Source organism: Cardiocondyla obscurior, linkage group LG09, assembly GCF_019399895.1.
Source record: "Cardiocondyla obscurior isolate alpha-2009 linkage group LG09, Cobs3.1, whole genome shotgun sequence".
Taxonomy (NCBI): domain Eukaryota; kingdom Metazoa; phylum Arthropoda; class Insecta; order Hymenoptera; family Formicidae; genus Cardiocondyla; species Cardiocondyla obscurior.
In genome coordinates this window covers 5,989,975-6,004,036 of record NC_091872.1, presented here as the reverse complement: position 1 = coordinate 6,004,036, position 14,062 = coordinate 5,989,975, and the positions used below count along the sequence as shown (strand labels likewise).

The window sequence follows — 14,062 nt, the reverse complement described above, 5'->3', positions numbered from 1 at the left end:
ATATGCGCACTGATGTTTCATTGCATTCGTCTCGAATAACTTTGGCGCTTCTATGATGCTTCTAGTTCTCTGCTGACTGCCATACCCCCCGCTGCGCTACATTACCGACTCCTCGCGAGACACCGAGGAACCTTTAGAGTAAAGACGAACACGGAAGCAAGTGGATCGGCGCGAAGCCCATCGTCTACGCATCGACATTGTATTTAGGTATTAAAATATTGTCCACGTATTATTAAAGTCTTTCTAAAGTCGTACAACATCATGCCTCGCCTCACCTTGACCTTGCTCGGCTGTGGCCTCTCGGTATTTTTGTGTGTAATATTTAAGTCGGGTCGAGCGAGCTCCCCTGTTTCCCTCCCCCGCCACCCCATACTACTTGTATTTTTTTATCAGTCGGAGCAGTCTAGCGGCAGTCCGGCAATAGTTAAAACGTCACGCGAATATTACATACGTTCATTTTTAACACATCTCTTTTTCTAGATCGGAGCCCCGGACCGGACTATTGGAATTGCGGATTCGCTTCGTCGTGCTCGCGAGCAAGGGACGCTAAGGACGGAAAGATGTTTGCCGCAGCAACTTCACACAAGACGCTCGAAGAGAACGTCCGTAAAGTAGGTGAATCAGCCATTTTTTTAATAAAGAAAAATTAATTTGTTGAAATTAAAGTTTGAAATATTTGTGCTCCAAAATTGAGAAAATTAATGGAAATGTCAATGCAAATTTTACAGTTACATTCCCGATAAATTATTTTTATTCGATAAAAATATGCTAAGAATTACATTTACATAAAATTAATTCTGAATTATTCTTTTTTTTCAGCAAAAGTATGCTGAGAATTATTGCATTGACATGAAATTAATTTTAAATTATTATTAGTTAATTATGAAACGAGTGTTTCTGATCGGTTTTTATAAAACCACACATGTAGTTTATATCGCAATGAACGTTAATGCGGACAATGGTACTTTATTGCCTAGCTTTTGCCTAGTTTTATGTAAATTAAAGTCTCAAAAAAAAAAAAAAAAAAAAAAAAAAGAAAAAAGATAAATATTCTTCGTGGTTCGGGCGTACGTTTCAACGTTGGTCGTAATCATGTACCACGATAATCATAAATCCATAGAATTTTCGCGTGCACTATCCTCAATCGATCCGTAGATCCATGTTAACATGGGATTGCGCCGAGCTACGGGAGCTATTCTCGAGGCCCGGTCGACGAATATCTTTCGCGAGCTCGTTATCTATGTTCTCATTGTCGAGCGTTCGCCTCTCAGGTTGGATTTATGATATCGGTGGTACACGTACACGATGACACGATTCGGTCGCGTTGTTGGTTCGGCGATTTGTTCTCCAGGTGCATCGAAATTCGCTGTTCTAATCAGTATTTGCATTCTTGGAACAACGAAGGCTTTTAGCGCGAACAATAATTTACACTCTTTATTCAAGATTCTGTTTTAGCATTGTTCTTAAATCTTACTTATTATATAATTGAATCTATTTTAATTAGTAATATGTAGTTTCTAGAAGTATCACAATTGGTAGAAAAATTCGATAGTTGTATCAATCAGGCAGGAGTATATAAATTATTTGAAAAATATAAAATGCGTGATCTCATGTTTAATGTAAGGGAGCTTTCTTAGATACATGCGAATTTACATGCACTCACATGCGTGCAAGGGACTTTTTCATGTAAGAATAACTTTGTTTGCGATGGGAAGCAGCGGGTCGCGTAGAGAAAATTGAGTTTCCTTGGCGTTACTGCTCCGGTGCCTATCGGGACCCGTGCGTATTTGGTCTCGGTGTGAAACGTTTCCTTTCTGTTCTTTTATTCTCGCTCGTCCTTTCGGGTCTTTTCATTTTCCACCCTCTCTCATCCTTTTTTTTTTCTTCTTTTTTTTTCTTTTATTTCTTTTACTCGGACTTTGTTGACGCGAAGGCTCAATGGACTTTCAGGCAATGATAATATAGTATTTTACGTGCGTAAAGGAGAGATAGTCGCGAATTCGCGACGGATCTCAGAGACTTTTGTTAGTTTAATTATCACGTTGCGGAAAAGCCAAACGATTCCTGCGAGCGTTATTTTTTATTTTAACGTACAATTCTTGCATTACTCTCATCGATAGACGTGCATTATATGAAAGAGTCATTGGACGTTTGAATAAAGGACTTAAAATAGTGCTGGGGGGGAATATTTACGCGAGAGAAATGCGCGAAAATCGAGCCACGTAGAGCGGGATGTGCGGCGCGTGCCGATGCCGAGGATTAATGACGGCGCGTCGTTACCACGTTCGTTTTGGTGGAATATACGGTCTATTGCTGCCGCAGAATTGCTGCCGCAGAATTGCTGCCGCGGGAACAAATTTTATATCGCGAGCGAATCCTTGTGGGAGCTGCACTTTTATGCCGCAGGCGCGGTAAAATTTCGCCTCGCGAGCATAACGCGGGCGCATTTTCGTTCGGCATACTGCGGAGCGGTAAGATATATCGCTTCTGAGTGCAATGTATTCGCGAAACGATACGCACTGTTTGGAAAATTCGGAGGGATCACCTGTCGGAGCGAACTGGGACGCCCGCCACTCCGTTCCCACGAAAAGCACGGCAAGTTTCACGTCCGCCGTCCTTCGAGAGCTTTTGATTAATGACGAGCATTGATTTCTTATTAGTAAGCTTTACGACAGGTTCCACTAATCTTCCTAAAACTCTCGTTAGGTAATCCTGCGCGAATAATTTATCAATATTTTACAATTCTCCTCATTAAAGATGGAGAGACGATTGATCAATCACGCCGGTCAATAATAAATCAGCAGGTAGAACGATTCAGATGTTCAGATGCGCTGAAATATTCAGACATTATCGATATCCATTCGGGGTTTTTTTTTTGTCAGTATTCAAGCATTTCACGTGTGTTATTCAGATAACGCAAATATAGCTGACCTGCTTTGAATAATTTTGATAGTTTGGAAATCGGGCGTAATTAAAAATTTGGAGTTTACATTTTATGACGAGATTAAGTTTAATATTTGTATTTATTCTAGTTGTTACATATTTAAAACACGCGCTCAGATATTTACTGTTTTAATTAAAGCTGAAAAATTTTACGAAGAATAAGTCTTTAACGCGGGAATATAATAGGTACGGATAAATATATTTCATACAATAAAACTGTGCGAAAATAACTTTCGATTTCACGTTAAAAAATATCATTTTCTATTCATCGATGGAAAACCAATGTTTTTACTCGTACGGGTCCTACATTCAGATTTTATTTTACGTATACATAGACTGTTGTGCTTTTCCCGTCTTTTAATTAATAAACTTGTTAAGTGTCAACTTAATAATCGATCCAGCAGGCGTCTTAAATATGGTGCCATTGTCCGCATACGTATTATGTATGCAATAAAATTGTGGATAAAATTTCGACTGAATTTTGCGACTTTATTATACAAATAAAATGTTCCACGTGTCTATTCGTGCACATGCACGCGCACGTATATGCGTACACCCGCACGTCGCACATAACCAGTACAAACAACAAACATTAATCAGTGGCATTGTCACATATCCTCTGTTATGATATCCATCTTGTTTGTCGGACGCCAATTTCGGCGACAAATAATGAAATTGTGCTTTTTAATTATTTCCAAACTGCGAATATACTGGCGGGGGATTTTATTTACCGTTATGAGAAGCTTATGAGAATATCTGAGGCAACATTCTGTGGCTAAAGACTGTCGTAAGGCAGGTTTGCATAATCTCTTTAAAAAAGTACGTAACATTTTAGGCTCCTGCTTTGCTTAAAACCCGCTGCTTTTTCAAGATTAGATTCACCAAGTCTAATTAAGATTCCGTAAAAACTCGGGGATTGTACTTCGTAACGCGTGAATATTTTATATGAAAATAATCCGTCGGGCGATTTGATGGGCGCCTTCATCGACCTGTGTTATCTAATCTCGAACTTTCAGAACGTGTCGTAGTGTTGTCGGTGGATTGCGCGGGAACGGCATCGTAATACGCTAACAATGGATAAATATCCAAGCCCGGGGTTCGTTTTACGCTGGCTGAACTTTCGCGGCGCGCAAGGATTTTCGACCCTCCTTTGATTCGTCCCCCTTTGAATATTTGCAGTCCTCCCTGTTTTCACTCTCGCCTCCTCCCGCGCTTACACTCCGATTATCCCCCGTTTTTCCCACAGAATATTGAAATTGGAGCCGCGTTATTGAATAGCACTGACAAATTGGATTTATTTAAGATGCCATTAAAGCGCGGTTGACGATTATTTAAATGACGACGATGAAAGTAAAATCGTGACTTATATACTAGCTGCTTCGTCGTGCGCGTTTGTCCGAAAAGTTAAAAATTGCGAAGCGACATTTTTCCTTGCAGCGTGGCTGCGAAAATAATTGGCACGTTGAAATAACTACGTTTCGAACTTTGATAGAATTTCTTTTTTTTTTCCGGCCATTTTTCGAAATGTAATTGTCTTCATGTACGATGTGGTACGATTTACACCGCATTCTGCTGTGCTGTTTAATTACATGCTAGTGTTATGGGTCTCTCTCTAATAATTACCTAGCTCTCATTTGCGCTTTGCTTGCGCTCTACCACAGAAATTGAAATTGGAGATTTGCCAACGAGGCGAATGATGGAAATGGTTTATGCTTATTTATACTATACACATCTATCCACTGAGATATTTATGCGATATAGAATATATGATATCCGTGCACGCGCATTAATGTACACGAATTCGTTAATCTTTAAGATTTAAGGGATATTAATATATCCCTTCGAATTCAAAAACCTCTCTCTGTTTTTTTTTTAAATCAACCCTTAATCTATTTGCTTTTTAAATTATAATCAACTTTTAAATTAAATTCTCTACGTATTGCCAAAAGTATATTTTTTAAAATAAAATTTGTTCAAGAATTTATCGTTATCTATAAATTAATTATTATTAAAATTGGAGCAGCAGTTATTTCCATGGAAAAATCTGTATGTGAAAATATGTTTGAAAATATATATACCATTTTGTATATATTTTTAAATATACACAGCGTGTTTGTGACGAAAGTATGCGCCGTCTTTTACGGTACGAGTAAAACTATTTGACACTCCATCGAAATTTTACGTCATGCATCGCGCTTTATAAAATAAACGGCGAATTGTGGACTTTCGGATTCGGGAAATTTAATTGCTCGCCACACCGTCGCGTCAATGTGAATTGATCCTCGTTGCGGTCGGCTGTTCGACTTTCAAAATCGGCTCGGTTATTCGATGTCCTTTCGGAATTGGGTATCCTGTGTCGACCGTGTTTGAGTTACGCGTTTTGTAGAAATGCCCTAGCATATTGTACTTTATCGTTGAAAAGGTCCGTAGATTTAGCCGAAGCTATTTCGCTCGTATCTGAATAAAATTTTCAAATTTCAACGAGCCTGCAACTATTTACGAATCGTAACGTTTTTCCAATTCTTTTTTTTTTTTAATCTCTTAAATAATATTCAAAGTTAAATTATAAGCAGGTACATTACGATCGCAATTAATTAAAAAATTGCTACGTACAACGATGAGATAATACGGCCGGTCCCCGATATTTCGTTCCCTCGGAAATTATATCGACGTGACATTATCGACCAGCAATTAACATGTAACACGATTACACACGATATGAGCTGCCATTACCATACATCCCCTTGAAACAGCGTTGATTATACTGGCTGCGATTCAACATGGCTCTGTTATCGCGTCAAGGTATTCTCCCAAAAAGTGGATTAGCGGTCGATTTAAACTGCCGTGTCAATAAAAATGTTGCAAACGCCTGGCGGGGGTTAAAGCCGGATTAACAGAAGCCGATTTCTCAAACTAATTTATCGCTACGCAATCCACTTCGTGCGCGGTTTCCTCTCCTAAACTTTTATTCACGTGTTATCCCGACGCAAATATTTCCGTCTACAGAACGCAATCCGCGAGTCTGCTGACTTTCTCTCGCTTGCAGCTCGTCGTTCGTTGATCTATTCCACTAGGTGTCAATATTGCGCGCGATGTTAGCTCTGCTTATTTGGCTTTGTGCATCCTTATGCTGCGTGAAATCCATCTAACAAATTATTATAACAAATTACTGTAATATGTTATTACTTGATTTTTGTGCAAACTTGCGGAAACAAATTGCGTACGAATAAAAAAAGCGCGTCGAAGATGCCGGCAAATTTCAAATGAATTATTACACGGAATTTATTCCGTTTCCGAATAGCGGCGCGATACGCTATCTTCGGTATTCTGACAAGTTACACACAATGGCTATTTTTTATCCTCTCGTATTCGGGAAATTAAATAACTGGGAAATTTATTTCTTCGCGAGAACGCACAATCCGTTTATAATTTTTTTTTTGTCGCGAAATTGCACCGCGTTTTAGTGGCATTTATTTTCATGACGTCGGTGTCATGATATCCGCAAAGTCCATGATTGGTGGCCGCGCAATAATGATATTTATTCCCGGTTATATATTTTACTTCGATAACATTTTATTTTTTAGAACGTTTTATACTTTTGTAGATTTCATTAAGATAATTTCTTGGGAAATTTGTAATATGTAGTAAATTTTATTACAAATGGCAAATTTTAAGGGTATAATTTTGACGTTGAGCTTTAATATTTTTTCTTTTAATCGGGCGCAGTTAATAATATATTCAAATTAGTAGACTCGATCCTTTTGATTAAAAAAAAATGTGCTAGGCTTGTGGAAGTCTGAAAATTGAAAACCCTGGTTCGGACAGACACGGTGCAAAAACACAATTGATCAGTCGAGCAAAACAGTCCGCGGCGATGTCTAATGGATATATAACCGCGACGTTCGAGTTATCCGCCAGCTCCGCGTATCTACACGTGAAATGTATGCAGAATGCAATTTTGCTGAAAGCCACAAGCAGCAGCCTGCGAAAAAGCTGTGCACTTGTCGGAGACAATTCCGATAGCACATAGCATGTGGAGAGCGTCTTCTCGAATCGTTCTTTAAATCAGCTGGAACCCTCTGCGAATCCCCAGTCCATTGGATCGCGAGTACATGAGTACGACCCCGATAACTAAGCGTGCGAAAACAATAAAGCAAAGAAAAATTAAAAAACGAATTGATTAATTCACAAGGAACGCAATTTTAACGGTGCAGATTATTCTTTACTTAAAAAAAATTAGTGTTAGGAATAAAATCGCTTTTATACGAATTTAAGAACGATATTTTTTTACTCGGATTGTATCGAATCGGAAAATTAGCAAAAACGTTAACTGTGCCGCATGTGGCCGAGAAAGATGAATCTCATGCCGCAAGTAGCTGAGAAAATCTCTCCGCTTACAGACTAACTACTTTTCTAACTACAGTACTTCTACTGTAGGTAATAAATTTACAAGTTGTAATATATTGTTACATATTAGAAATATATATTTAGAAAAACTATAATATTTTATTGTGGATTCGTTGCCTTTGAACAAATTTTATAATGTGTAAAGTAATAATTTATTAATAATTATAGTTTTTATAACAATATACCGATAAGTTTTTATTTTACCGTTACATTACGCTACGCGCAGATAAATCTACATTTGTTTGAATCGAATGCAACATCGGTGACGGCGTTTATTGTAATTTCAAAGGTTACATCGTGTGAAAGGTGAGACTGGATGACACGTACAGTGACGGCGATATGACGTATGCGTTATACTTACGGCGGTATAGGACCAACGGCACGTCACGCGATTTGACTGATATCTGCAAACCGCAACTTTAGTGCATCGGAGGCACCGCGGCTGAAACGACTGTATATCGAACAATATAAATAGAAAGAAACGCGATTGTAATACGAGAAAGCCGTTTAAATTTTAAAACAATTTGCCCCGCGTAGCTTTTTCACTTGCGCGTCTATAAAAATTTAATTAATAAATTTTATTTAATTTTAAGCTCGATCTTTCTTTTCTCAATCGTCGAATTGAACGTGAAACATGAATTCGCAATATGATAATAAAGTTTACATGCGCGAGGCTCGCGCTGTCCAATTTAGATACCCGTATGCGAGCGCATAATTTCGTACGACTAGACGCATCTGTTTCGATGTAAAATTCATGATATGCCGGAAAGCTTGCAGCCGGGTGGAGTAAAGAAACTTTTATAGAAAATAAGGATTATCTTTTTGAGAGTGAACGTATATATTTTATCCTATCTAAAAAAGCGTGTGAGACGCATGAATTAGATAAATCTCGATTTTATTGTCGTCTCTTAAAACCCATGCTGATTGGTTTTCTTTTGCTTGTTTAAAAAGTTAATTCATGCGTCACTCACCAATTTTTTAAGATAGGATTAATAATGTAATATAAATTTTTAATGTAGAATGCAGCAAAAATTTCCCGTCCCACTTAAACAGACTGCGGACTGTCGGTTGTACATACTTTTAATATTTTCTTTAAATACAACCGGTGTGGTTAAAAATTTTTGATGCATTCCACACATCTTTTTTTCTCTGAAAGCAATATAATATTAGTACAAATAAATATATGCAATAGATGTATACAGGCGCGCGCCTGTATTTTAATTAAAGGTAATAAGACAATTGTCTTATTTAATTAACAAAATAAAGAATTTGTAGAAAAAAGCATGCAACTTGCCAATCTGCATGAGCATCAGCGGAGTTGTAGATTTCAGGCGGTGGCTGTAACATAAAATAAAACATATTATTATAGACATGAATATTGGTTAATCAAATTAGTAAAAAAAAAAAAGTAAAAGGGATATTTAATAAAGATTTTATAAAGTAAATTTATGCTCACCTAAGAGTTGCTCCGCCGATGCATGATGCTCCTCCTCTGAGATGGGACGTGTCGAGTCATCTTTTCGCGCACTGGAAACTCTCGCGAAATATTGTCATTAACCACTAACACTATCACTCATTATCAAATTATTATTAAAACACGGCACCCCGTATTATAAACGAAAACGCGACACTGTACACTCACACTCACTCACACTCACTCACATAATATTCACCGCGCACTTTATTACATTATCACTCGTAGTTTAAATTATTATAAAACAAGGAAAAATTGTTCAAATAGGAATTTAAAACTACTAAAATACGCATCGCACAATCCGGCGTAACGCGAATCTCTCAAGCAGCAGATGCCAATTTCCCGAATTGCGTGCAGTAGCGCACGCACTATCAGACACGGCTAACCAATCAGAAAACGACACTCCGCGAGGGACCGACAAATACTCCGGGCTGTACGACGATCCATTAAAAAATAAATTAAAAACGCGAATTACTATATCCCGAAAGCGCGAAACAATATTCCGATCACGAGAAAAGCGACCTTGTTTTATAATAACTTAAACACGGCACCCCGTATAATATACAAAAACGCGACACTGTACACTCACACTCACTCACACTCACTCACACTCACTCACATAATATTCACCGCGCACTTTATTACATTGTCACTTAGAGCGTAACTTATCATAAAACAAGGAAAAATTGTTCAAATAGAAATTAAAAAATACTAAAATACGCATCGCACAATCCGGCGTAACGCGAATCTCTCAAACAGAAGATGCCGTTTCCCGAATTGCATGTAATAGTAGTGACCGGCAATAATAGCATGACTCACTGCGACAACGGTGACTAACGCGCGTAAGCTAGGGTAAAGTGCGTCAGGCCTTACCGCGGACGTGAGTCCTGAAGTACCGAAAGAAACGAGAAAACGAGGGAGAAAGGCATCTTCATGCTCTGTTCGCGACCGTACATGAGAGAGAACGCACGAGTGATCGCTAAGAAATCATTAGAGGCGCCTATAATGATTTCTTAGCGATCACTCATGCGTTCTCTCTCACACGCACGGTCGCGAACAGAACAGAACATGAAGATGCCTTCCTTCAACTTTTCCCTCGTTCTCTCGCTTCTCTCGGTACTCCAAGGTTCACGCACACGATCCGCGGTAAGGCCTAACGCACTCCACCCTAGCTCACGCGCGTTAGCCGCCGTCGCCACAGTGAGTCAAGTCATCATTGCCGGTCACTGTACACTATTAGCACGTCTTACCAAACAGAAAATCGACACTCCGCGAGAGATAACGCGTACCCCGGCTGTACGACGATCAATTAAAAAATAAATTGAAACGCGAATTACTATATTCCGAAAGCGCGAAACAATATTCCGATCACGAAAAAGCATCCTTGTTTTGTGATAAAATAACGTTCTCCGCGCACTAGATCACTCGCGGGATATTCACGACACTTCCGTTAAATCTTTAAACACGACCCTGAGACGTAAGCGCGGTCGAACTGTCACTTTAATCCTTCGGTCGATTCTTGCCGGTGTAACGAACGACACAAAACTTGCACGAAGCATTGATATAAAACGGGCCGCGATATAAAATATTCTTATCGCGGTAGACACTCGCAGGATAGTCCACGACACTTCCTTTTAACCTTGGATCTCGACAAAAGAATCTAACTGTCACTTCAAGCAAGGTCCACGTCACCTTGTTGCTCGGTCAAAAGTCGTCGGTAGAATGACCGCGGGAACTTCCCCCAACCCCTTCCATGTTTTCCCTACTATCGCGCGGGATATTCTTTCCCCCCTCGTGTTACCCCCATCGGGGGGTATTCACTATCCCGCTTTTTATCCCTACCGTTATTCAAAACGCGCAACCACCTTTTTCATTAAATTTTCGATTTCGACTCAAGAAATCGATAGATCAATAAGATATTGAACAGAATAAAATATTAATCATAATTTCACTCTCCCGCGTTTTATTTCTACCGCGCTTCAGAACCCGTTACCGTCTTTCTCATTAAATTTTTGATTTTGATTCAAGAAATCGATAGCTTAATAAGACATCGAACGGAATAGAATATTAATCGTAATTTTTCTGTTTCAGATAATACTCTACCATTGAAGGAAGGACCGATCCGACATTCCGCAGTCATCCTGAGAGGAGGAGGAGGCTCAGGATGGGCATCATGCTTCGGCGGAGCAACCCCATGGTAAGAAATTTTTTCTTATTTGCATATAAATTAATAATTTTGTTATTTTTTATTTATTTATACAATAGATACCCAACTTTTTGATCTCTCTACAATTTTATTTTTCTATTTTATGTTACAGGATTACGACAGCTGAATAACTCCGCTGCTGCGCATCAAGTGGTAAGTCACATATTTTTCTATATTGCGTTTTGGGGAAAAATGTCTGCGAAAAGAAATAATTAGTATTTAAAAACTAATAAAATAATTATAATTATTCACTCTAACAGTTTTTTTTTTAAAGATAGAATATGCAATAACGCGAGTTATAAATACAATCTGATTTTATTTTAAAAGAGTAATATAATGTCTGATGTAATTCCATTCGCAAGTTATATGCATATGATTTATTGAAATCGTGGGATCGGAAAATATTAAATCTGCCGAAGGAAGGAATTTATCATACAATCTTTTAAGAACAGAGTATTATTAACGGTGCCTATATTCCATTCGAAATATCTTGAATTTATCTTCTGTACATGCGCTTGTATATACGTATAAGGTCGGAATAAATAAGAAATAAGGACCTAATCGTCTGAAGAAACGCAGATCATTTTTCTTCAACTCGCGCAGTATTCACGAGCAGATTTTCAGTAGTTGCATGCTTCAACGAGTCTGAGCGTTTCTTAAGTGTTTGAAATTATGCGACAATTTAATCAAATAATGATAAGACCATCATTTTCAATGAGAATTAATACGTATAATAATGTTAATTTTTTTTAAACTTTCTCAAAATGTTAAAGTCATATTTTTGATACTTTTATTAAAAAAAAAAAAATACGTATAAAATTTTATATTATTAAATTTCATTATTAAAGTTGAATTATGCGGAATACTTCGACGTAAAGATACTATCAGCAGTATAATGTTACGTGCTTGAAAAGGACTATTGCCACATAACTGACATACCTGAGATTAATTTCGTTAACTATTCGAAAATTAATGGCGACATAATTTGTCTTACTTCCGTGACGAAGGTACGACAGTTAGTTCGAGTCTCGCGAGATATGTACATTTTGGTCACGAGCTTAACCAAACATGATAAATTAATTAAAGAGCTGAGAACATTATAGAGTTAGTTCATCAACTCTTCAGTGGAATCAAAAGAAAACCGCGGAGAATAATAAAATTTAAATTCGATTAAATTATTTTCGTTGAATCTTTGACTTGTGAGCTTTTTACAAATGAGCCCGGTAATTGTACATAAATATTCACGATAGGAAATTAGATGTACTAAAATATATCCGGAGAAATTCCCTTTTGAAATAAAAGTAAATCCTTGCCCGGCTGTTCGTTGCGCAGTAATTTTATGCAAATAAGTTGCAGCTTATATAAAATTCATTATGAAAAAATATAAGCGAGAAATATGTTTTTCTCTATGACTCCGCATTGCTGATTGCTAGTTTATTTGATGCGCTTGTTCTTTTTCGCAAGTAAGCACCGCGTTTAAGAAAGAGGTTTCTAGAAAAAGAGAAAGAGAAGGAGCGCGGCCGTTCAACGAAATTACTTTTCCTACGAGGTAGGGCCGAAGCAAACCGGGCTCTGTAGACCTCATTCGGGACGATAAGAGGGCAATTGTGATCCGCGTATTTCGCACGTGGAAAACTCTGCAACAATCGCGGAGCTCCGGCTAGATTGCGCGACGCAATATCCACCGTGATTATGTCGGCCGTCATATCTCGCGGACATAATTGAATTTGCAACGGTGAAGTCGCCCTGATTTTCTTTTGTTCGCCCTCACCGCACTGTAGCGATACAAATAAATTTTTTCCGTTCGCTCAAAACGCGAGAGGTCACGTACGTTTAACTTAAAACCGCGATACTTTTAATAATTTTCTCCCTGAGCGCATTAAAATCGCATAATTAATAAGTTACTTCGTCGTCGCGGTTGTTTTTCTCAATCTCGCCAGTTTTCTATTAGGTGCTAATTGGGAAGTAAATTATACAGTTTGTAATACACAAAAATTATACCACTCAAAGTATGTATTTATGCAATACGTATATTTAAAAACATAGTGTATTACATATATTCGTTAATTTTTTCCACGCAGGTATATTCAGGATATTTCGTTTTATGAACTTTATTTCAAATCGGAAAAAGAGCGAACTCCCATTCGCTTAAAGCTCACGGTAAATGTGCGGTCATTCTTTAATGCATTAATTATGAGAGCGCAGGGGAAGTTCGTCGGCTTGAGAACAGGAAATGCGTTTGATTAAAAGGAGTGGTAAAAGAAGGTCGGAAGGAAAAGTCAGTTCAATTTACGGTCGACAAAGCGGCCGCTCTTCCTCTTCTTTCCTTCCTTCCTTCCGTCCTTCCTTCCTTCCTTCCTTCCTTCCGTCCGATGATTCCTCGTGTCGCTTCGTGGTGGTATAGACTGTTTTAGAAAAATCGCAAAGGCACTCTTATGACGCCGATAGTTGTCAAACGTTTTCGACAATCTTTTTAATCTGCCGCTGCAATTTCGTTCGATCCTGCAAAAGCGCAATAGCGAATTATTGAAGCCTTTGCAAGCTGGAGGCAGCAAAGAATCAAATTTTGTAATATAATTTTGATTAATCTGGCTACGTAGTCGTCTAGTTAGGAAATTAAAACGTTAGGACATTAATACCTTTAAGAGGTTCAAAGTTAGAGATTTAATACGGTGGAAGCAGTATTTACTCTCGCGAAATCGTGTTTAAACCCGCCAAAGTGAATGCGCAATCTTTAAACAACGTTTCATAATTCTCAAAGGTGCTTTGTAAACGGTAGTGCACGACGCACTGGCTTTTAAATGATATTTTTCTGCCGCGATGTACTTCCGCCTTCCCATCAGCTGTTTGCGCGTATAAGAGTGCGAGCGCGACGCTGTTTCCCTCTAATTCTTCTTCCCTTTGTCCCGGCTACTTCTACAAAGTTTTGGTGATTAGCATATTTACAAAAAGCGCCGTTCTGTATCCAGCCTGCGAGACTGGACTGTAACAAAGCGTGGCTGAGATTAATTTTTGATGCATCTCTCTTTTTC

The 14,062-nt window shown here is 38.3% G+C and overlaps 1 long non-coding RNA gene across 1 annotated transcript in view; it reads left to right on the top strand.

Moving 5' to 3' along the window:
- Positions 1–104: 104 nt before the first annotated feature.
- Positions 105–14,062, top strand: part of LOC139105418 (uncharacterized) — a 33,837-nt gene continuing 19,879 nt past the window's right edge. Inside the window, exons 1-4 of the long non-coding RNA XR_011546183.1 lie at positions 105–207; positions 481–611; positions 10,916–11,021; positions 11,143–11,183. This is a non-coding gene — a long non-coding RNA (uncharacterized lncRNA). The remainder of the gene's footprint in view (positions 208–480; positions 612–10,915; positions 11,022–11,142; positions 11,184–14,062) is intronic.